Below are 21,972 nucleotides of genomic sequence, written 5' to 3'. Positions count from 1 at the left end.
GCAGCTGGTCCCTCCCATCCCCCTCCCAGCGTTTAAGGATATACTAGTGGTGTGAAGAACAGGCAGGCATGTGTGTAGGTACATCTACAATAGCACAACAGCATTCTCAAGTCAATTACAGTATAGTGGGGTATGACAAGCCATAGGTAATGTTACCCAGCTCTTCAGCCCATCACTTGACACTTGGTGCCAAGACAGCCCAACCCCCCCTCTGAGTCCCTCAAAGCGCATCCAGCCCATATAGGCAGTCTCAGGGCTTACCACCCATGAGAGACAGAATGCATCATAGCAAATGATCCGCGGGATGGGGCATCAGCTCCGGGTCATTGAGCTCCACATTGAGGGAATACTTACTTCAATCCAAAGGTCTGCAATTTCAGCTCAACATCTGTGTATAAGTTCAACAATGCTGCTCCTCAGCAGATAAAATCTGGGCAGGCAGTGGGAGCGCTGCCATTGAAGTGCCAGGCCCCTTCATCCAAAAATGCTGGAGAATTAAGTCTCTGTCCCTGACGTTAAGGAGTCTCACAATTATGGGATGTGGGCAGGTGCCTGATGGCACTCAATTGAAAAGAAGTTAGGTGCCTTCCCTGTCAACACTGTGAACAACAGCCAATATTCAAGATAAAGTTCCATGTTCAGGCCCTCATTGTGTTCTGAGAAACCCAAGAAGCAAGCATTGTTGCACCTCGAGCACCTTTCTGCATCTTTCGCTCTCTGTTGTAGGGAGAAATTATTGGCCTTCATCCCCTGCATCTGAGTCTGTAAATCTTTTAGCATGGGATGCATGGTAATAAAGGGGGACTCCATATCTTCTACTCTGTCCACTAACGGCTGATGATCTGCTCAAAGAAGGCCCCCATCCAAGGAAATAGTGTCTGTTTTAGACTCTAGGGTGGTTTAGGTGTCCATTATGGCCTGTAGAATCCTTTCAAACTGGCCAAAAGGGTAGCTTCGAGACTCCCCAGGGCACCATCCCCCCTCGGCCTGTTCAGCATCCCCGACTGAGGCAGCCTAAACTGTCAGAGAAGGCTGCTTAGATGCCCGCAACTTCATAATAGTCCCAGGCCAGTGCAGAACATAAAAAAAACACAGCACCAGGTTCCCAGAGGGCAGGTGATGACAACCATCAGTAGCGCCCCAAACCACAAGCAACTCAGGACTTCATGGGTCCCACAGAAAAAGCTGAGCACTGTAGGCAGATACAAGGAATCACTGTCCAAGAAATCCCTTCCAGACCTTCAGTCAGTTCCACCAGGGAAACATGGGCCCCCACACCACTGACCACTGCAGGCACGTGGAAGCTGGGCCTCACCTTCCCATCAGGTTGCGGTCGGACCCCAACAGGACATCACCACATGCTGTCACCCACGGGTCGAGGGTTGACCACGGTGACAGCCTCACACCCTGCCTGGAACCCACAGCCAGGCAGGTAGCCTACTGTCAGAGCCAATCTTCACTGGCCTCAAGCACCCATTGCAGCTTGAGAAGAAAATCAGATCGGACTCTCCATTCAGGTTCCAAACAGCATAAGTCCCCGTCGACACCCAACCGAGGTCTGCAAAACATGCCACATCTTTCAGGCACACAGCGGGGTCCCTTATGTCTGTCCACTGTGCTGTTCTCACTGACAGTGGCCCGGGGGTGGACTGCCGTGCAGGTGCATTCAGAAGCGCTGGTCAGGACCAAGGCTCCATGGCCCCAGAGCCACCGATGTCCAGGTCAGCGTAGTCAGGGTAGGCCGCAGCGTTCCCTGTCTCACTCCACTGTGGGTAACCTCACATCTCCGTCAGGATTGGCCCATGGGTGTTGCTCCAGATCAGGAGTTTCAGCCACTGGTAGGCGTCTCAACACTCCAGGCAGGCCGCAGTTGGGACTCTGCATCACTGGGCACGGCCTTGCGGCAACAGGCTGCTCCGATTGGCCATGCATTCCCACAAGCAGCAGGGCCCTCCACACAATGGGCACTACGGTACCAAGTAGCACAGGGACACATCGGCACAGCGACGAGTGTTCACTTTCGTGGGCACCCAGGATAGGAGCGGATTACAGAGAGGAAATGGCCGGAGCTCAGACAGACATGTCTGCTTTATTTGCCATCTTGGCCATGCCCAAGAGGACCTAAAAGTTAATCTAGAATCATTTGAATGTCCTTGGAAATCAGATAGAAATATTATGTTCTAGAGGAAAAGGGAACAAATGCTTTTGCAGCCAGGTATAACAATCATTATTTTTCACTTATTCTCTACACACAAAATGGGCAATGTTTAAAAATGACAGTGTATGAAAATGGGTTATTAGTTGGTGTGTGTGTGAGTTCTTCCTAAGTAATAAGTCATACGCTTTGTCAATTCCAACCCAAAGTTTTTTTACATACCCCTGGGTTCAACCTCCAGTAGCTATGGCATTGAGCAGACAGGCTTAATCCAAGAAAATTATCTGAAGTAGTTAGCAATACCTAAACAATCAAAAAGTCAAAACACCCACATGGAAAATCCCATGGCCAATGTCCAACGAAAGTCAAATTTTTAACCTGAAATATGACCCAAAAATCATTATACACCACTAATGGGGACTTGCAATATGAATTTTTAAAGATTGAGGTCAAAAACACAAAGAAAAAGAAAGAGACAAATCAGAACTCATTGATTGTGTTTGACTGGGACCTAGGTGTGATTTCAGGCCAACTGCAATAGTCTGTAGGTCGGCTACCACAAAACTGTCATACTGGTCAAAGTAGTTTTTAACCTTCTGGACTTACCTTTCTTATGAAAGTCATAACACTCTAGTGGGGCAAAGTTGAAGGCTGTATTTGGAGCAAAAATTCTCCAGTTGGGTAAGCCTGATGTAGTATCGGATGAACTCCTCACATCATTGGACACCTTTTCTGATTGTATTGAGCAGTTCCTCTTGGTCACTTCTAAAGCTTTCAGGTCCTCAGGGCCAGGACTCAGGGATGAGGATAAATTCCAGACGATGCCACCAGCAGTGTCCAGTACAAGTACAGTTACTACTGATCACTACAAGAAAGGCCTCAATAAGCTTTCTCTGTCCCTTTGGCGACACAAGAGGTCAGTTTATTGACCATTGAAATCCACGTCTGAATCGTGGTTATGGTGGGAGCAGGACCAGCCCTTCACGCCACCACATAGCACGCAGCTTCCAGGTCCATATGTGTTCTGGTGAACTGGGGGTGAGTCAGTCAGTCAGTGGAGGGAGGGTAATTCCAGGGCACTTCCTTACCAATGGTCACAAAGTACCTCTGGGCACTCCTCAATCTTTAGCAGCACATCCTAGCTGCCTTACTACAAACTATTTAACAGCTCTATTCTCTGGGAAATATAGCATAAAAGGACCCTTAAAACCCTCAAAGGATCTGGTGGCCCAGTCAAACGTATCGCTAGGAGTCCCCTTCTCTTCACCCACACTAACCTGGTTCTGGGACCAGCTTTACTCCCACTGTGATGGTGCCAGTACAGCTGAACTCTGCCCCTGAAATGAAAGGCCTCTTTTACCCAGGTTTCACTTTTCACCTATCTATGAATTGCCAGGCTTTAGCTTGGTCCCTTTCAATGTAATTAAGTTTCTAATAGGATCACCCACAGCATTTTAAATGAATAATAACTTTTGAGGTGTCGTCACTTTATGACAATGCCAGCATTACATTCTTCTGTGTTTCACTTTTGAATACTACGCATCCTACTTTGCGAGCTTCAAGACCTAATTAGAGTGACTAATTTAAGATTTGCAAGAAGATTTCCATTCTGTTAAAACAGTTTATTTTGACAGGCAGACTATACATGTAGGACTGAAGCCAATTCTTTCTGTGCCAACCTAGTGAATATCGCAGTAGGTCCTCCAGATACACTGGAGACATTTACCTTTCCATGACAATGGTATATTTTCCTGTACCATATAATATGGCCTTACTGGAAAGTTTAATATGTCAGTTGGGGAATAACCAATGTTACCATGTTTTAGGGTTCAGAGGACATACACATCAGGATTGGACAGCAGTGATCTCGTGAAGAGTTCAAAGACCAGACATCGTAGTCAGAAACAATTAGGGTGATCATGCAAAAGAAGGGATCTTCTCATTTGGAAATGTGCCCCTTAAAAGAATATTCACTGTCATTTAGCTAGGCAGTTAAATTATATCTAACTAGGGAACCCCAATAACTATCAGAGAAGAAATAATGCATAGGTGAATTCCATATATGTACATCCCAACCCCCTGCAACCCCTAGGCTCAAAACGATCATCAGCTTAGCTGTGGAGTTTCAGAACAGATTTACAGAGCAATTCAGATGTATAAGTCTGACATTCACATTCAAATGACTAGATCTACAAGTGCAAGTTATTCAGAAAAGGCATTTGCACTTATAAATCATTTTACTAATGCATAACATTATCCACAATGGGGTAATACAGAGTGTCAGAAGATCCCAATAAGAAGGTAGAGAATGGACATACTAAGGGAACAGGGGTTTCTTGTTGGAATTGGCAACATCTATATTCTTAGGAATTAATGAGCGTTCTCAAATTCTTTCTTTACCTCTAACCCAAAAAACACAGAGAAATCTACTACTATCATAGGCAGTATTGAATATCCTCCAACTGAGGTAAAAGGAGAACTAACACACTCAAAAGATAAGGGATCTTGCCACAGGAAAAATATTTTTTCCTTTTGGGATTTTTTTAATAAATTGAGGACATTACACAATGGCTAATTATATAACATCCACCATATATATTACTGCCGATAAGAATTCACAACAGTTTTCCAGAAATACGGCTGTTGCAGATTTCCTGGGGTGTTTCTTGAAATCTCCCTATGAATGCTGGATGGCTGTAAATCAGCACCTTGGAAAAGCAGTAAACCTGCAGGTGCACATGTGCAACAATTTATGTGAATCAGGCCCTTTAAAAACTAGTCCCATTTGAGATAAGCTGAATACAAAGGCTGCAAAGTGATGTATTTCAAAAAAGGAAATCATTGGATAAAGCACAATGGCCATTGAATTGAGAACCATCCTATCACGCAGCTTCCCTGACAATCTCAGGGAAAAGGTAATAGAACGTAATTTTGGGCCTGAGTGTGGCAGGCAGAAAGGATAATTATTTAGAGGGGCGGAGCTTCAAAATATCAGCAGGGAAGATTACTCCATCTCCAGCACTGACATACAACCTTCAATGGACAGACTGAGTATTGGCCATCAGAGGTTGTGCCATTTAGAGTGGGAAAACAAATTACTTTTCCTTAATGCAATCCAAAACATGGTGGCATTTGAAAGTAGACATTTTTCAATGACCCCCAAGCAATGGGAGAAAACTCCAGTGGTATATTGCTGTTTTTATTTTCAAGAAAAAAATCCAGCTTTCGGATTTTCTTTTTTAAAAGAAAAAAAACATTGGCGATTGCCATATGGCTTCGTGATGTTGACAGACCCATATGGCACACTTTCAATACATTGACAGGAACTGCTAAGACAGTTGCTCCTTGCAATGTAAGAGATGTCTGCTGTGGCCATCTCTAAACGTGGAGTACTCCATTGCCCGAAATGAAAACCTGCCCTATAAATCAGACCCTTTGATTGGTAGTGGTACTCCCAAATGGAGATACATAATTTATTTCACCACTGGATTTTCCTTTAAGAAAAAAAACGCTCTGAGAATGGAGTTCACATATTCATGCCATAAATCCTCCTAAGCAATCCCAGATCCCCTGTCTAAAACAGGTGAAGATAATCCTGACCAACAAGGGTAATGGTGTGTTCACTATGTGTGTGGTGCCTGAATAATGAATTGTGTGCATCACGATGCCAAGCCTAATAGGCGAATATTCAACAATATATGGGCATATGGAGTGAGTCCATGAAATAAAGAAAGAATACCTGAATGCTGCTCACTTGCAGGATGATGGAGTAATGTCAATAAAAGGAATGGAAGGTGTGTTTTTCTCACGAAGCATGACTGATGTGAGGCAGTTGTTTCTGCAATTAAACCACTAGATGGTAAGGCCTTTACTGGACAAGGCGCCAGATGTAGGACCATTAACTTTTGCGATTGCAAAACAATATTACATGGCATTGAGGCTCGTAAATAGGAAGGAATGTCCCGTCCTAATAGCGAGAGTCACAAGTGCTATTTTGCGTTTCAGTGACTTGCAAAATAGCATTTGTACATGCCTGGACCCTTTTCTGTGGTTCTCCCGTTTACAATCGCAAAAAAGGTTTGTACATCAGGCCCAAGGAATTTAGATAAACTGATTCGACATGCAAGAAATTTTGTGTTGGCCTGTGCGTGGATCGGGCACTAGGAGGTTGAGTAAAACAGGAAAAATTATGTTTTGTGAACATGTTGTGTTAAAAATACTGATTTGAGAAATAAGGAGTTGAAAAGTTGTGATTGCTTATACAACAATTTGTTGCCCAATAAAACCCTATAGTATATAAAACTGTGTATTTTTGGTGAATTTAGGTTGTAATAGGCGGTTCGGCATTTCCTATCAAAGTGAATCACAGAGAAAAATATCGACCTGATATAGAAATTTAGCAATGGCAATTACCACCAAAAAATAAAGAACAAGGAGAATGAGAAGCAGATCTGAAGAGAAATAGGGCATGGAGAATCTCACCCATTAAAAGGTGAAACGGAGCAATGAAACACCCAACCAAGAAAAATATGAGATGTTGTTAAACAAAGAAAAATGGTCCATGTAACTAACATTAATGCTGATTCTTCCAAACTAAAACTTAAGACCTTTATCACATACAGGTACATGCATCATTGGTGCCGTTTGCCTTAATTGCGAAAAATTAAGGAATCGCAATTAAGGAATCGCAAACGGCAATGCATCAAGAAATCGCTAAAGTTTTAGCGATTTCTTAATATTCCTTATTTGCGATTCCTTAGTTGCGAATCGCAAATAAGGAATCGCTTTACATTGATTCCTATGGGCCTAGAGGCCCATAGGAATCAATGTTAAGGCATTTTCATTTTGCGAATTCACAATTAAGGAATCGCAAAATGAGAATACAATTTCAAGGGTGCAGGGGGGGTCCTAAGGACCCCCCTGCACCCTTGGAATGTCACGTAAGTACATTTTACTCACACACATGTCCCAAGGGCATGTGTGTGTGTAACATGTAAGTGTCAAATATGCATTTATTTGCATTTTTTAAACTTTTCGCAAAATTACCATGAAGGTTTACTTCATGGTAATTTTTCACTTCAAAATTGCGAATTCGCAAAATAAAATTAATCATGCATAGCATTTAGGAAATCGCAAATTTTGCGATTTCTTAAATGCTATCGCAATTTGAGAAATCGCAAAAAATTGCGAATTCTTAAATTGCGATACATGAAAAATAAATGATGCATCCCAATAAGTGATTTTGGAATCGCAAACGGCCGATTTTTGCGATTCGCACCGTTTGCGATTCCAAAATCGATTGATGCATGTGCCTTATAGTGTTTTGAGTGTGCATGTCTTAGTAGCAAGTGAAAGCTACATTTGTACATACTCTGTACACAATTTGAACACAAAAGTATCCACCACATTCATAGTAAACCAGGGAAAATAAAAGAGACAAAATTGCATCCCACTGAAAATTCGTTTACTCAGATTTTGGAATGACATCTACAGATTACATCTTTAGAATTCCACGGAAGCCATAGTGAATCATACAAAAACGTGTGTTTTTCACACTTATCTTCAAAACAAAACTCACATTCATATTTTGAGATTTTGGATTATCAATTTGGAAGTGGGTACTACACCAATTAAATATTGCAATCTCTTCGTAGTTGAAATCACAGTTTCATTGAAAAAAATCTCGTCTACCCTGGTAGCTTACACAAAAACAGTAGAATTTTCGCCACGGAAGTGCATGCTAAATAAATAAGTGTCATCAAAAGAACATTAAAGTAAAAAAAAATACATTTCGCAAATAATACAGGGTGTCAGAAGATCCCAATAAGAAGGTAGAGAATGGACATACTAAGGGAACAGGGGTTTCTTGTTGGAATTGGCAACATCTATATTCTTATGAATTAATGAGCGTTCTCAACCTCTTTCTTTACCTCTAACCCAAAAAACACAGAGAAATCTACTACTATATTAGGCAGTATTGAATACCTTCCAACTGAGGTAAAAGGAGAACTAACACACTCAAAAGATAAGGGATCTTGCCACAGGAAAAATATTTTTTCCTTTTGGGATTTTTTTAATAAATTGAGGACATTACACAATGGCTAATTATATAACATTCACCATATATATTACTGCCGATAAGAATTCACAACAGTCAGTTTTCCAGAAATACGGCTGTTGCAGATTTCCTGGGGTGTTTCTTGAAATCTCCCTATGAATGCTGGATGGCTGTAAATCAGCACCTTGGAGAAGCAGTAAACCTGCAGGTGCACATGTGCAACAATTTATGTGAATCAGGCCCTCTAAGGTTCAGTAAAACTAGTCCCATTTGAGATAAGCTGAATACAAAGACTGCAAAGTGATGTATTTTTAAAAAGGAAATCATTGGATAAAGCACAATGGCCATTCAATTGAGACTCATCCTATCACACAGCTTCCCTGACAATCTCAGGGAAAAGGTAATAGAACGTTATTTTCGGCCTGAATGTGGCAGGCAGAAAGGATAATTATTTAGAGGGATGTAGCTTCAAAATATGAGCAGGGAAGATTACTCCATCTCCAGCACTGACATACAACCTTCAATGGACAGACTGAGTATTGGCCATCAGAGGTTGTGCCATTTAGAGTGGGAAAACAAATTACTTTTCCTTAATGCAATCCAAAACATGGTGGCATTTGAAAGTAGACATTTTTCAATGACCCCCAAGCAATGGGAGAAAACTCCAGTGGTATATTGCTGTTTTTATTTTCAAGAAGAAAATCCAGCTTTCAGATTTTCTTTTTTAAAAGAAAAAAAACATTGGCGATTGCCATATGGCTTCGTGATGTTGACAGACCCATATGGCACACTTTCAATACATTGACAGGAACTGCTAAGACAGTTGCTCCTTGCAATGTAAGAGATGTCTGCTGTGGCCATCTCTAAACGTGGAGTACTCCATTGCCCGAAATGAAAACCTGCCCTATAAATCAGACCCTTTGATTGGTAGTGGTACTCCCAAATGGAGATACATAATTTATTTCACCACTGGATTTTCCTTTAAGAAAAAAAAATGCTCTGAAAATGGAGTTCACATATTCATACCATAAATCCTCCTAAGCAATCCCAGATCCCCTGTCTAAAACAGGTGAAGATAATCCTGACCAACAAGGGTAATGATGTTTTCACTATGTGTGTAGTGCCTGAATAATGAATTCTGTGCATCACGATGCCAAGCCTAATAGGCGAATATTCAACAATATATGGGCATATGGAGTGAGTCCATGAAATAAAGGAAGAATACCTGAATGCTGCTCACTTGCAGGATGATGGAGTTATGTCAGTTAAAGGAATGGAAGGTGTGTTTTTCTCATGAAGCTTGACTGATGTGAGGCAGTTGTTTCTGCAATTAAACCACTAGATGATAAGGCCTTTACTAGACACGTAGACACGGGGCCAGATGTAGGATCATTAACTTTTGCGATTGCAAAACAATAGTACATGGCATTGAGGCTCGTAAGTAGGAAGGAATGCCCCTTCCTAACAGCGAGAGTCGCAAGTGCTATTTTGCGATTCAGTGACTTGCAAAATAGCATTTGTACATGCCTGGACCCTTTTCTGCAGTTGCAAACAAGCCAATCTCCCGTTTACAACCACAAAAAAGGTTTGTACATCAGGGCCAAGGAATTTAGATAAACTGATTCGACATACAAGAAATTTTGTGTTGGCTTGTGCGTGGATCGGGCACTAGGAGGTTGAGTAAAACAGGAAAAATTATGTTTTGTGAACATGTTGTGTTAAAAATACTGATTTGAGAAATAAGGAGTTGAAAAGTTGTGAGTGCTTATACAACAATTTGTTACTCAATAAAACCCTATAGTATACAAAACTGTATTTTTGGTGAACTAATGGTGTAATCGGCGGTTCGGCATTTCCTACCAAAGTGAATCACAGAGAAAAATATCGACCTGATATAGAAATTTAGCAATAGCAAATACCACCAAAAAATAAAGAACAAGGAGAATGAGAAGCAGATCTGAAGAGAAATAGGGCATGGAGAATCTCACCCATTAAAAGGTGAAACGGAGCAATGAAACACCCAACCAAGAAAAATATGAGATGTTGTTAAACAAAGAAAAATGGTCCATGTAACTAACATTAATGCTGATTCTTCCAAACTAAAACTTAAGACCTTTATCACATACAGGTACATGCATCATTGGTGCCGTTTGCAATTCCTTAATTGCGAAAAATTAAGGAATCGCAATTAAGGAATCGCAAACGGCAATGCATCAAGAAATCGCTAAAGTTTTAGCGATTTCTTAATATTCCTTATTTGCGATTCCTTAATTGCGAATCGCAAATAAGGAATCGCTTTACATTGATTCCTATGGGCCTAGAGGCCCATAGGAATCAATGTTAAGGCATTTTCATTTTGCGAATTCGCAATTAAGGAATCGCAAAATGAGAATACAATTTCAAGGGTGCAGGGGGGGGGTCCTAAGGACCCCCCTGCACCCTTGGAATGTCACGTAAGTACATTTTACTCACACACATGTCCCAAGGGCATGTGTGTGTGTAACATGTACGTGTCAAATATGCATTTATTTGCATTTTTTAAACTTTTCGCAAAATTACCATGAAGGTTTACTTCATGGTAATTTTTCACTTCAAAATTGCGAATTCGCCAAATAAAATTAATCATGCATAGCATTTAAGAAATCGCAAATTTTGCGATTTCTTAAATGCTATCGCAATTTGAGAAATCGCAAAAAATTGCGAATTCTTAAATTGCGATACATGAAAAATAAATGATGCATCCCAATAAGTGATTTTGGAATCGCAAACGGCCGATTTTTGCGATTCGCACCGTTTGCGATTCCAAAATCGCTTGATGCATGTGCCTTATAGTGTTTTGAGTGTGCATGTCTTAGTAGCAAGTGAAAGCTACATTTGTACATACTCTGTACACAATTTGAACACAAAAGTATCCACCACATTCATAGTAAACCAGGGAAAATAAAAGAGACAAAGTTGCATCCCACTGAAAATTCGTTTACTCAGATTTTGGAATGACATCTACAGATTACATCTTTAGAATTCCACGGAAGCCATAGTGAATCATACAAAAACGTGTGTTTTTCACACTTATCTTCAAAAAAAAACTCACATTCATATTTTGAGATTTTGGATTATCAATTTGGAAGTGGGTACTACACCAATTAAATATTGCAATCTCTTCGTAGTTGAAATCACAGTTTCATTGAAAAAAATCTCGTCTACCCTGGTAGCTTACACAAAAACAGTAGAATTTTCGCCACGGAAGTGCATGCTAAATAAATAAGTGTCATCAAAAGAACATTAAAGTAAAAAAAAATACATTTCGCAAACAAATTTATTTAAAATCAAAACATAAACAAACAACACAAAATAAGACACCGCAATAGACATCAAATTAAGGGAAACAGTGGTGTGAATTTTCATTGTTACAAAGCAAAAGCCAGTAACATTTAGAACGACACAGTAAAGGGCAATGGTTAAATAGAGCTTGGGTTGGTATTTAGGCCACCAGGGATGGAGCACCCTTTGAATAATCCTAACAGGCCACATAGGAAAATGTTAGGTCTTAGTGACTGGTTACAAGGACCCCTTCGTTCCAGTGGGGCTGGTAACAATAGGCACCAACATCATAGGAATTATGATCTCTGCTGGAACAATGTTAACCGGTTTTCTTTCACCCAGAGATTTTGACAGCAGAAAGCAGTCAAACCCAAGGTGGACCTCTGGGGCAAAATGTTGAATTGATGGGGGAAAAGAACTGAAATTACTGGCACCCCTTGGAATTTCACTTTTCTAAGGGGGTCCTGAAACATATTTACCAAAGCTTGAATGAAACTCCTCTATGAACTATCACTATGCTCAGTAGCTGCAACTGTAGGATACAGCATCAGGGTACCCACATCCATCATTAAACTCTGCATTCCCTAAGCCAGTGGGAAGTAATAATTAATTTCTAAAGTATTTGCTTACAATGCACAAAATGTCTTTAGCAATTCGTAATTGCTACTACAAATCGCAAAAAACACTTAGCTGTCCCTTGTGACTTTCAAGAGAAAGGAGTGACAGCAGCCACTGTCCGTGCAGGTCACAGCGGTGGAGCCGCATGAGGGGGGATTTCGAGGGACGATGCAGAGGGAAAATGTATTATTTATTTAATTTCCCCACTGCATCGTCCCTCAAATTCCCCCTCCCACATGGCCTCACCGCAGCGACGGCTCGTGGAGGGAGTTACGGTGGGGCAGGAGGGTGGGGAGGGGGAGGGGCAGGGTGGAGGTTGCTAAAAACCGGCATATGGATAATTGCAAGTAAGTAAACAATTTAATTAATAAAACGAATTTCGTAGCTCGCACTGCATTGCATTTTGCGATGCAAGGCGCACTACGAAATTCGTTTTATTAATTAAATTGTTTACTTACCTGCAATTATCCATATGCCGGTTTTTAGCAACCTCCACCCTGCCCCTCCCCCTCCCCACCCTCCTGCCCCACCGTAACTCCCTCCACGAGCCGTCGCTGCCTCACCGCCTCACCGCCCCACCGTCTTTACCTGCACGGACCGCAGCTGAGTGGCAGGCATGCTTTAAGACAGTTTTTGCATTGAAAACTCATGAACTGAATAGAGTTTACTAGAGGATAAGCAGTGACATTCACAGCTTATACTTTGCTTGTGGAGGTTGGAGACATCGGGAAGAGCAGTGGTGTCATGGGCCGATGTGTACCCTCCCTGAAGACAAGTTTTTAGTGTGCCATTATTTGTGGCATGGTAAGACCTACTCCTTTTAGAGAAATGGGTCACAATTCAGGCACTTTGCAAATGTGAAAACTAGGATGGAAGTTTATTCTTCCATGTAGGACTCCATCCCAGAATTCCCCACTTCTTGCATTGAGTCTCAAGCTAACTTCTTCCCCATTAATGAGATAGGTGGATTTCAACTTTTTTTAAAGTCCATTAGCACTGTGATCAGTTTGAGTATCGCTTGCACTGCAACAGGAGGGACCGCTCACAGCACGATTCAAACCACTGGACGATAATCAGCCTTTTTGTGCATGAGTCCTCGAATGCATTATTGACAGGGTCGCGGCACAGCGCTGTATTCATGCAGTGTCTGCACGCAGTAATCCAGCAGAGGATAAGTGGGCGATTTGAAAGGATTTTCTGAAATCCAGCCTCATTTATATTGATGAGGAAGGATTCTATCTGTAAATCCTTGCAAATGTCTGCAAACTCAGAGATAAAGGCCTACATGGCACACCATATTTACATCTCAGCATTCACTTCTGCAGTGTGCTGCCATTATATCATGCTGCAGTCAAGGGAAATAGGTTGCAATGTAGAAAATTTGCATATGCGGAAAGAGACATTGAGGGCAGCATGGAGCGGTCCATGAGATCACTGTGTAATCCCGCTAATTCGGCAGCTCTTCCTCACAGAATAAGTTGGCCATTCACTCCCTTTGACATCCAGTAAGCATTTGAAGGTTGGGGATACATTTTGCTTTGACAAAGACATCTGCATTTTGTAGCAATAACTATGCAGACACAAAATTACATTAGAGCGCACATACCATACTGCTTTAAGGCAATAGAAGACAATCCCTTAGTTACTGAGTCTTTGGACCAAAAACTCCAAACACACCCAATGCTAACAGTTGGCTGGAGTGGCAGGAATGATGACAGCATGAACAGTGCCATCATCAGGAGCATTTGCAATTTATTCTGATTGAAATCCATGTGCATCAGCTAAATACAACATGAGATGTTACCTCTAAAATACCCTTATGCTGAGGCAGCCGCCTCAATATCAAACGTTAAGGAGCGTTTGATGCATGTAGTACCACCAATTGCAACTATTATGCCATCATATTTTAGAGCACTCAAACAAACTAGTGGTCAATCCCTTCATCAAGAACCCAGAAGGGTTAGTGTGTGCAATTCCAGCAAGAAGTGAAATTGTTCACACACTTGACGACGCCAGATACAGAATGCAACAGGTAACTTTCAGTGCCACTTCGACCAGGTGAGCTTGGTCTTTGCGAACATTTGTTATGGTCAATTTTCTCCATTACAGTGTTTTGATTTGTTAAAAATAAAGAAAATAAAAATACTCCTACAACTAACTTTTAACAGCATTTAAGACAAAATAAATAACAGTAAAATTGGTTCTGTAGGTGATGCGTTTTTGAACAAGTATTTAAGAAAATTATTTATAAATTAAATAAATATGTTTTAACTAATTATTTAACGTATTCAATTTAACGAGTTAATTTGCTGAAAGGTTTTCTTTCACGAAATCTTCGTTTAAAATATGTATAAAAATTGTTTTACATTTATGCTTTATATTAAAATAGTCTGATTCATTTTATAAGAATAATAAACTTTAATATTTTCCCTTTTCGTTGCCATAGGCAGATCAATGACAGAGATCTCCAAAAAGTTACTAGTAGAAACCTTAAACTTGTAAATCCTACTGTAGGAGGTTCCGTGAGGGGGTGGAGAAATTAAAGTCTACCCTTAGGTTTAAATCTACACTTGTAAATCATAAATAGTAAAATGATATAGATTTAGACCTTTGTGCAGTGGTAGATTTATAACATGAGTACATCTATTTATGTACATTTACTTTTGTGAATGGGGCCCTTAGTGTTGTCAGACTGCTACTTGACTTTGCCTCTTAACTCATACAACACTGCAGGCATTCCTTCTCACTCAATGCAAAATGAACTCCACAAGTGTAAGAGCCTCTTAAGGGTAAAGCACTATAATGATGTACTAGATTATACACTTAACACCTGAGTGCACACTGGAGGACAAGTAATGTATTTATTCTACATTATATTGTATATGTCTGCAAGGCTGCCATGTTCATTAAATATCCTTGGAAATTTGTGAGCTGACCTACTACTTAACTCCTCCTTTTACCAGTGTTGCTAAACGCAATCTCCAGCAACTGCATCAAACTCATACATTGGCCAATCCGGGGATTATTGGGAGTTGTTTGACGGAAAAGCATGTGACTTGGCCCAGGTGTTTGACCAGCGCCCATGATGCAGTTGCTATGGCAATTCAATTTAAACAACAGTTGTTTTTAAATAAATCTGTCATCATCAGATGCTGCAAATAAGCACGGTTGGGTGCCACGAAGTTTCAATCCCTGGATTAGGCGATTCTGTAGCTCACTGAAATCTTAGTGAGCTGCCTCAAAGCAACATTCAATAATTTCTGGGAAGCCTGGGACTCCAGCACTGCTACGTAGGGAACTGCCCACCTTCAGGTTACAGGGAGAAGAGAAGAGCTACGGCATAGCTTTAAACTCATTTTGATTTTTGGCCTGGCTGGCATATTAATGGTGTCATAGTTATGTCTGCCTAACCCAAGGATTCCCCGTTCATATGAGATTCTATAATAGCATGTGGTTTACAGGTATTTCGAAGTGCCTGATTATCTTTGTGAAGAAAGTATTGCTTTTTTGCATTTGGACGATTTTTCGGTAAGTACTATTTTATTTTTCGACTTTGCAGATGACAAAATCTAGAACAGTACTTTATCTCCACAATGAAACCAGAAAACCCATTCTTTGATATATTTGAAAATGTAACATAACGTATTTTTTCATCATAAAAAGAAATCGCCTTCAGTAGACTAAAAAAGCCTGAATTTTGTCCATGTCATCGAAAGCAACATTTATTTTATCAGCTTAATTCCACCAATTTGCAGGACTTTAGGGCCAAAGGCTTAGGGCCCGATTCGCAGAACTAACTTAAGACAAAATCCTAAACTTACTACTTTTGGTATTCACAGAAGTTAGGATTTTATCTTAAGTTTGTCTTAAGACAGACTTAAGACAGACTTAAGTTAGGATTTTGTCTTAAATCTGTCTTAAGTCTGTCTTAAGACAAATTTAAGACAAAATCCTAACTTCTGTGAATACCAAAAGTAGTAAGTTTAGGATTTTGTCTTAAGTTAGTTCTGTGAATCGGGCCCTTAGTCAGCATGTCACTCTAGAAAGTGAGACATCAAGATGAGGAGCATGGTAATGGACATTTGAAGAATGATGTTCATATCACTGTAATCCAGATGTCTTTTCTGTGTGGCTATGGATGCGCCCAACAAGCATTTCCGATGCTTTCCTCTTCACAGCCTGACACTATAAAACACTGTTCAATTCATCAAACTGTCAGTGTTTTCGAACAAATAATAAGGCATCAGGTCTAGAATGCAAGGCAAGGTTTTGCTGTGTGTAGTCCAATTCGTGCTGCTGTCTTGTGCCAGATGTAATGCAGGATGCAGTGCACCATAAACAACTGACAGTGAGCGTGTGTGATGATAACACTTATACCGATGTGCAAAGTGTACTATTATATTTATTACCCTTGTTTCTGTGTATGAGGCAGGAACCTTCCATGTCCAGGCGTTCATGATGGGAAATATTATTCCCTGGTGCATGCATGCTGCAGGACTGTAGAAGCATCCTTCAGATATAAAATAACATTTCCTCCCAAAGAGGGACAGAAAGCAGTCAGACTCCAAGAAGTTGTTTGATATAATTTATTTTCAGTCTTTTCACTTTTCTAATCATTTTAGAGAATGCTTTAATATTTTCCTTGTGGTCTTTCTTCGATTTAATCAGGACAGAGGTCAGAATTTGCCAACTGCACCAAGTAGAAAAGAAAGACAGATGTTCAGACAGTGTGGGGAAATGCGTTTTCAAGCTACACATTTGCATATTTTCTTTAGTAGGCAGTGATGCATGCTGGTCTATGTACTTTACAGTTCTCTTTGGGCCCTATTTTGTTCTCTATTTTGTCCATACATTTCTGTTTTGGGCAGCGTGAAGACACATGCTTTAATAATTAGTTCTCAAATTACTGTCAGTACCAATGGGAACATCCAAATATATGTCAACTTTTATACTTTTGGAAGATCATATTAATCGGAAATGTGTGACAGTAGAGAGTTCAAACTCACTGAAAGGTTCCTATATCTTGACAATAAAATGTAAAGGATAGGGGTAGAAAGCTTATAAAAGTCTCAGCTGCTAGCAGTGATTCAGGTCACATTTTAGTACACTGTTTTTGCCAGTTAGGCCATTCCAGACAGGGACCAACCTTATGTAAATCAGACTAAATTGTTCTGTGGCAGTGAACAAATAGCCAAAAATGTCAGGCCAGGGCCCCTGATGAAGGGAACACAAGAAGCCTAGGACCAATTGTGGCTTATTGGGTCTCATCAATGAGGTGCAGTTGAGTTCTGTGGCACAGTGAGCAGAGGAACTATGTTGCGGCATACCCATTGCACTTCAAGTGTCACACTAAAGTGTCACACTAAAACACAAAAGTGATGGATGAGATGACTGTAAAAGTTCTGCTCCTAATATTCTTTCAGGGTTGGATTCTAGTCCATCATTGTTTTGCCCCCTAAGCCACTGCAGGTATGGATACGCCATATGCAAATGAGATACGCTCTTGCTCTAATAGAAACAGTGTGGCTTGAACTTCCCAGCCAGGTCCCCCATGAACATATTTCATACATAGAAAGAATTGTGAGGGGCAAAAAAAGAATTTACTCTTAGTAAATTTATTATCGAAGCACAAATCCGTCAACACGTAAATTTGCTTCAGGAGGGCCTATTTAACAGTTCCAGTAGTCCAATAAATCACTCAATTCATATTTTCAAGTAAGGTTTCTCTAATAGCAATGATGGACTCACGATTCAAAATAAAGTAAATTCTAGTATAACAAAAAGAATAACCGAATAAGTGCCATGCCATGATCAGTGTATCAGCAAAGGAGAGCTGCAGAACATAACCACAAGCAACCACCAGACCGGTTTTGGCCTTGTTGAGTCTCATCAATGAGTTGCAGCTTGAGTCCTGTGACATAGTGAGCATGGGGCATCTGGAAATATATTTCATCATTATTTTCTATTCCTTCCAAGAGTCTAAAAAGCACATCAAAACACTTATTGCCATCTCAGTGTTACTGGACCAGTTAGAAATAGTGGAGAGAAAGGTAAGTCTGTCGCACCAGCAGATGTGAAGAAGGTGACAGTAAATAAAGATAGTGTTTTGATGTTTTTCCGTAGTGATGGAGATGTTAAGCATTTCCAGCGGTGACACAACCTTCAGGGTAAAGCTCTAGAACATATATCACTCCTATATATATATATTTATTCATTAGGAATCCATCAGATGTACTTGCAAAAGAACCACACAGGATTTAAAGACTTGATCTTGCCCTAAATTCGAACCATCCAACCCAGATGCCAAAAAGAAGGCATGAAATTTCAAGGCACTTCTAAACTTTAGGAAGCCTAATTCCAACCTCAAGGAAAGCAGAACTCAGTTGCACAGGGTAGATAGAGGCCAGGATGAAAGTTCCATATTCATCTCTTTTAAACCTAGGTCACATGATGGCCATTAAATTTGCAGTATATTGTCAATAGCGAAATTCAGGTACCTTGAAAATGGGTAGGGCTATAAAAGTCTCTAAGCCTGTTCAGGCAAAGCAATTTTAATGAATTTATTGTTGACCTTCTTCAGGCCATTTGCATCTTTATGGTCTTCCTGGGATCAGTCCTCCTTCTTGAGGTAGATCTTTGTATCAATCAAAATGCTACCTGACATGAACACCTTCGGTGCTCATGACGAGCTGAGCTCGTGATGAGCCACGGCGCTCCGGTGCTCATGACGAGCTCAGCTCGTCATGGCCCGTGGAACGCTCAGGTGTGGGGAGAATTTCCCTGCTGTGCTGAGCGTTCCACGGGAGCCTATGCACCTGTGACGAGCGCATCTCGTCATGAGCACCGGAGCGCCGTAGCTCATGACGAGCTGAGCTCCTCATGAGCATGCGGGCGCTGTGCGTGCCCCCCTCCCCCCCAGCACAGCGGGGGAATAACCCCAGCAGCGAAGGGGTTAAGAGAGTTCTCTATGTTTGTCAGATGGACCAGGTAAAAGTTTAGTCTATGAGAAAGTGCTGAGCCTTGCAGGCTCCACATGTGATAGAATTTGTAACTGACCAAAATTAGGCACAGCTTGAATCCGTGGGTGTGTCTGATCAAGAACGAATTGAACCATGTGAAGTCTACACCGGTAAGCCTAGATTTGTCATGGACAGGTCAAGAGGATTCTATGGTCAAGGAATCAATATCACTATATTTTAATACATAACTACAACTAAAAGCATGGAGATGATTCTATTATGTTCTTAATTGATTGAGGATGTGGGACAAAGATTCATTGCTCCTATCACCAGACTTACCACTCCTATGTCAGGTATTATAAAGAGAAAGGAATAGTGTTGTGGTTTGCCTCATGTTGTTTCTTTCAATGCGTTTGAGCAGGTAAATATTTTAATAATATACGTACTCCCTAATCTAAAAATATTTCTAAAAGCTGCTTGTGTAGTGACATTTTATGTACGCACTTTGCAGTGATCAGTTTTTATTTACTGGTGCCACTCCAATTTTATATGAACACTGAGAGCATATTTCAGTACTACTAGAATGTGTTAAAAAATAATGAATTTCAATGTCAATATGATTAAAAGAGGTATAAAGGTATAATTCTGGCAGAATAATAAGCAAATCTGTACTTCTGCATCAAAGGTAAAACATTACATCATGCAATAAGTTGACGTTTTTTAAAGAGACTCAAACTAAAAATTTAACTATTATCTTTGCTGAGCATTGAAATAAAGTAAAAGTACACGTACCGTTGTGAATGAACTGTATAGATAGTATATGGCCCAAGCTATGATCACGATATAGTAGATATTCAGCCAAAAGGCCAACACAGCAGCGGCTAGTCCTACACCTATTCAAAAGGAAACGCAATAAAATATTGTTTCTTTTTAATTCGCAAACAGACATCATAACAATTTGATTTTTTTCAACTCGGTTTTGCAGCTAGAAAGAGCATTGTATATAATATTCACAAACACCCTTATTTTCAACTGAGTAGCATGAAACCTAAGTTTGTTCGAAGGCTTTAAGGACAACCCCTTTTCACTTTCTACTACCTTCAGTCTGGTTTCGGCCGGTTTTGCAACCACTGTAAATCTTGAATTTCGAATGAGCCACAACTTCAGTTCCAATGGAAGTAGAAAGGTGGGATTTAATACATTATCACCGTCGGTGCATGAGTTGGAAACTAATTGACTTTGTGTCTGCTATGGATGGCACAAAGCCCTTTTCAGCTGTGTATTGATTGCTTCTTTTCAACATTTTTCTGAAGGACACTTGTTTTTTGAAGCAGGAAAATACATGTCTTGGTTACTGTTGCAGACGTTTTAGCCTTATTCCTTGATTCTATCTTAAAACTATATATTTTTAGACATTATACTTGGAATCCATTTCTTTGAAATGCATTGTTGGCCTCCATTTTCCGAAGAGTGTCTTGGCCAGGGCTGCACTGGCCGTAGCGAGCATCGGGCATTTTCCCAGAAGGCTGGAAGGGTGGGGGCCGGTTTTGCAGCAGGTGGGCTGTTTTTTTGTTACTGGGGGACGGTTTTCCAGCGGTGCTGCAATATCAGCCCCCAGTAAAAAAAAAAGATACTTTTACATCCGCAGCGCCTCTCCTCTCGGGGGCTGGTCCTTCAAAATTACCAGGGCTGCTTTGGGTTTCCAGCTCGTCCCATGTCTTGGTGGGCACAACTTTCCTAGAAAAGCAAAGTTGCTCCTTTCTCTCAGGCGTTATTCACCACTCTGACTACCTGATGACAGGGTTTGCCTCTAGCGCTAATGGACATTAGGTACTCCTCAATGACATGTCCCAAAAAGGACATAACACATCCAGGGGTGGCTCTAGGCTCATGGCGGCCCTGGGTAGGGAGCATAGGTAGGGGGGCCCCGGAAGAGGGGGTCTGGGCTGGGCGGAGCGTGGAGGCCAGTGAAAAGGGGGGGTCAGGGTGTTTGGAAGTGGAACAGAGCCGGAAGCCGCCAAATCCCTGCCAGGGGCCGCCATGCAAATATGTATCCATCCTCAGAGGATTATTATATTGAGGATATATATTGGCGTGCTTGCCCCTGGGTTTTGGTGGCCCTGTGCAGGTGCACAGCTTGCACATGCCTAAGGCTGTCACTGACACATCATTCAACGTGCGGTGTCTCGTACAGAGGCGCTGCGATCCGGGAGTGAGACATAAACGTCTTCTCTTTAGACTCTTTTCATGTGGTTGACCTCAGTTTGTAATTATATAGATATGCACAAATATGTAAACACTACACAAAGGAAAGCACAGTTGATCTGAAAAAAAAACCATTTCAATTATTTCAGTCACATCATCCTTCTGTACCTTCCACTGAATCAAAGATGAAGCGCGAGGGCCCAAAGCATGGAACATTGGAAAGAAAGTTGTGCCCAAAAGCATTACACATAATGTCACTTGTGTTATTTGTGTTCTCTAACCCCTTCGCTGCGGGGGTTAATCCCCGGCTGTTCTGGGAGGGAGGGGGGGCGCTGTGGCACGGCGCTCCTGTGCTCATGACGAGCCCAGCTCGTCACGGCCCCACCCGTTCCCGTGGAACGCTCAGCACAGCAGGGAAATTATCCCCGCATGCGAGCGTTCCACGGCTCATGACGAGCTGAGCTCGTCATGAGCACCGGAGCGCCGTGGCTCATGACGAGCTCAGCTCGTCATGAGCCGCGAAGAGGTTAAGGGCAACAGTGCATCACCGCGAAATCCACAGTGATTTCCTACTTAGAAGCATTAGTTTAAATGAGCTCCTGTATGTGCAACTAAATCTATAAACAAACAAAAAAAACACTTGCCAAGGGTTTACC

The 21,972-nt window shown here is 41.2% G+C and overlaps 1 long non-coding RNA gene across 1 annotated transcript in view; it reads right to left on the bottom strand.

The window, feature by feature from the left end:
• Positions 1–19,903: 19,903 nt before the first annotated feature.
• LOC147663119 (uncharacterized) overlaps positions 19,904–21,972 on the bottom strand; it is a 31,797-nt gene continuing 29,728 nt past the window's right edge. The window contains exon 3 of the long non-coding RNA XR_015305429.1: positions 19,904–20,004. This is a non-coding gene — a long non-coding RNA (uncharacterized LOC147663119). The remainder of the gene's footprint in view (positions 20,005–21,972) is intronic.

This window comes from Lissotriton vulgaris, unplaced genomic scaffold (genome assembly GCF_964263255.1).
Source record: "Lissotriton vulgaris unplaced genomic scaffold, aLisVul1.2 SCAFFOLD_5033, whole genome shotgun sequence".
Lineage (NCBI taxonomy): Eukaryota > Metazoa > Chordata > Amphibia > Caudata > Salamandridae > Lissotriton > Lissotriton vulgaris.
Note: the sequence above shows the minus strand (reverse complement) of the source record. Positions and strands in the feature narration are given on the sequence as shown.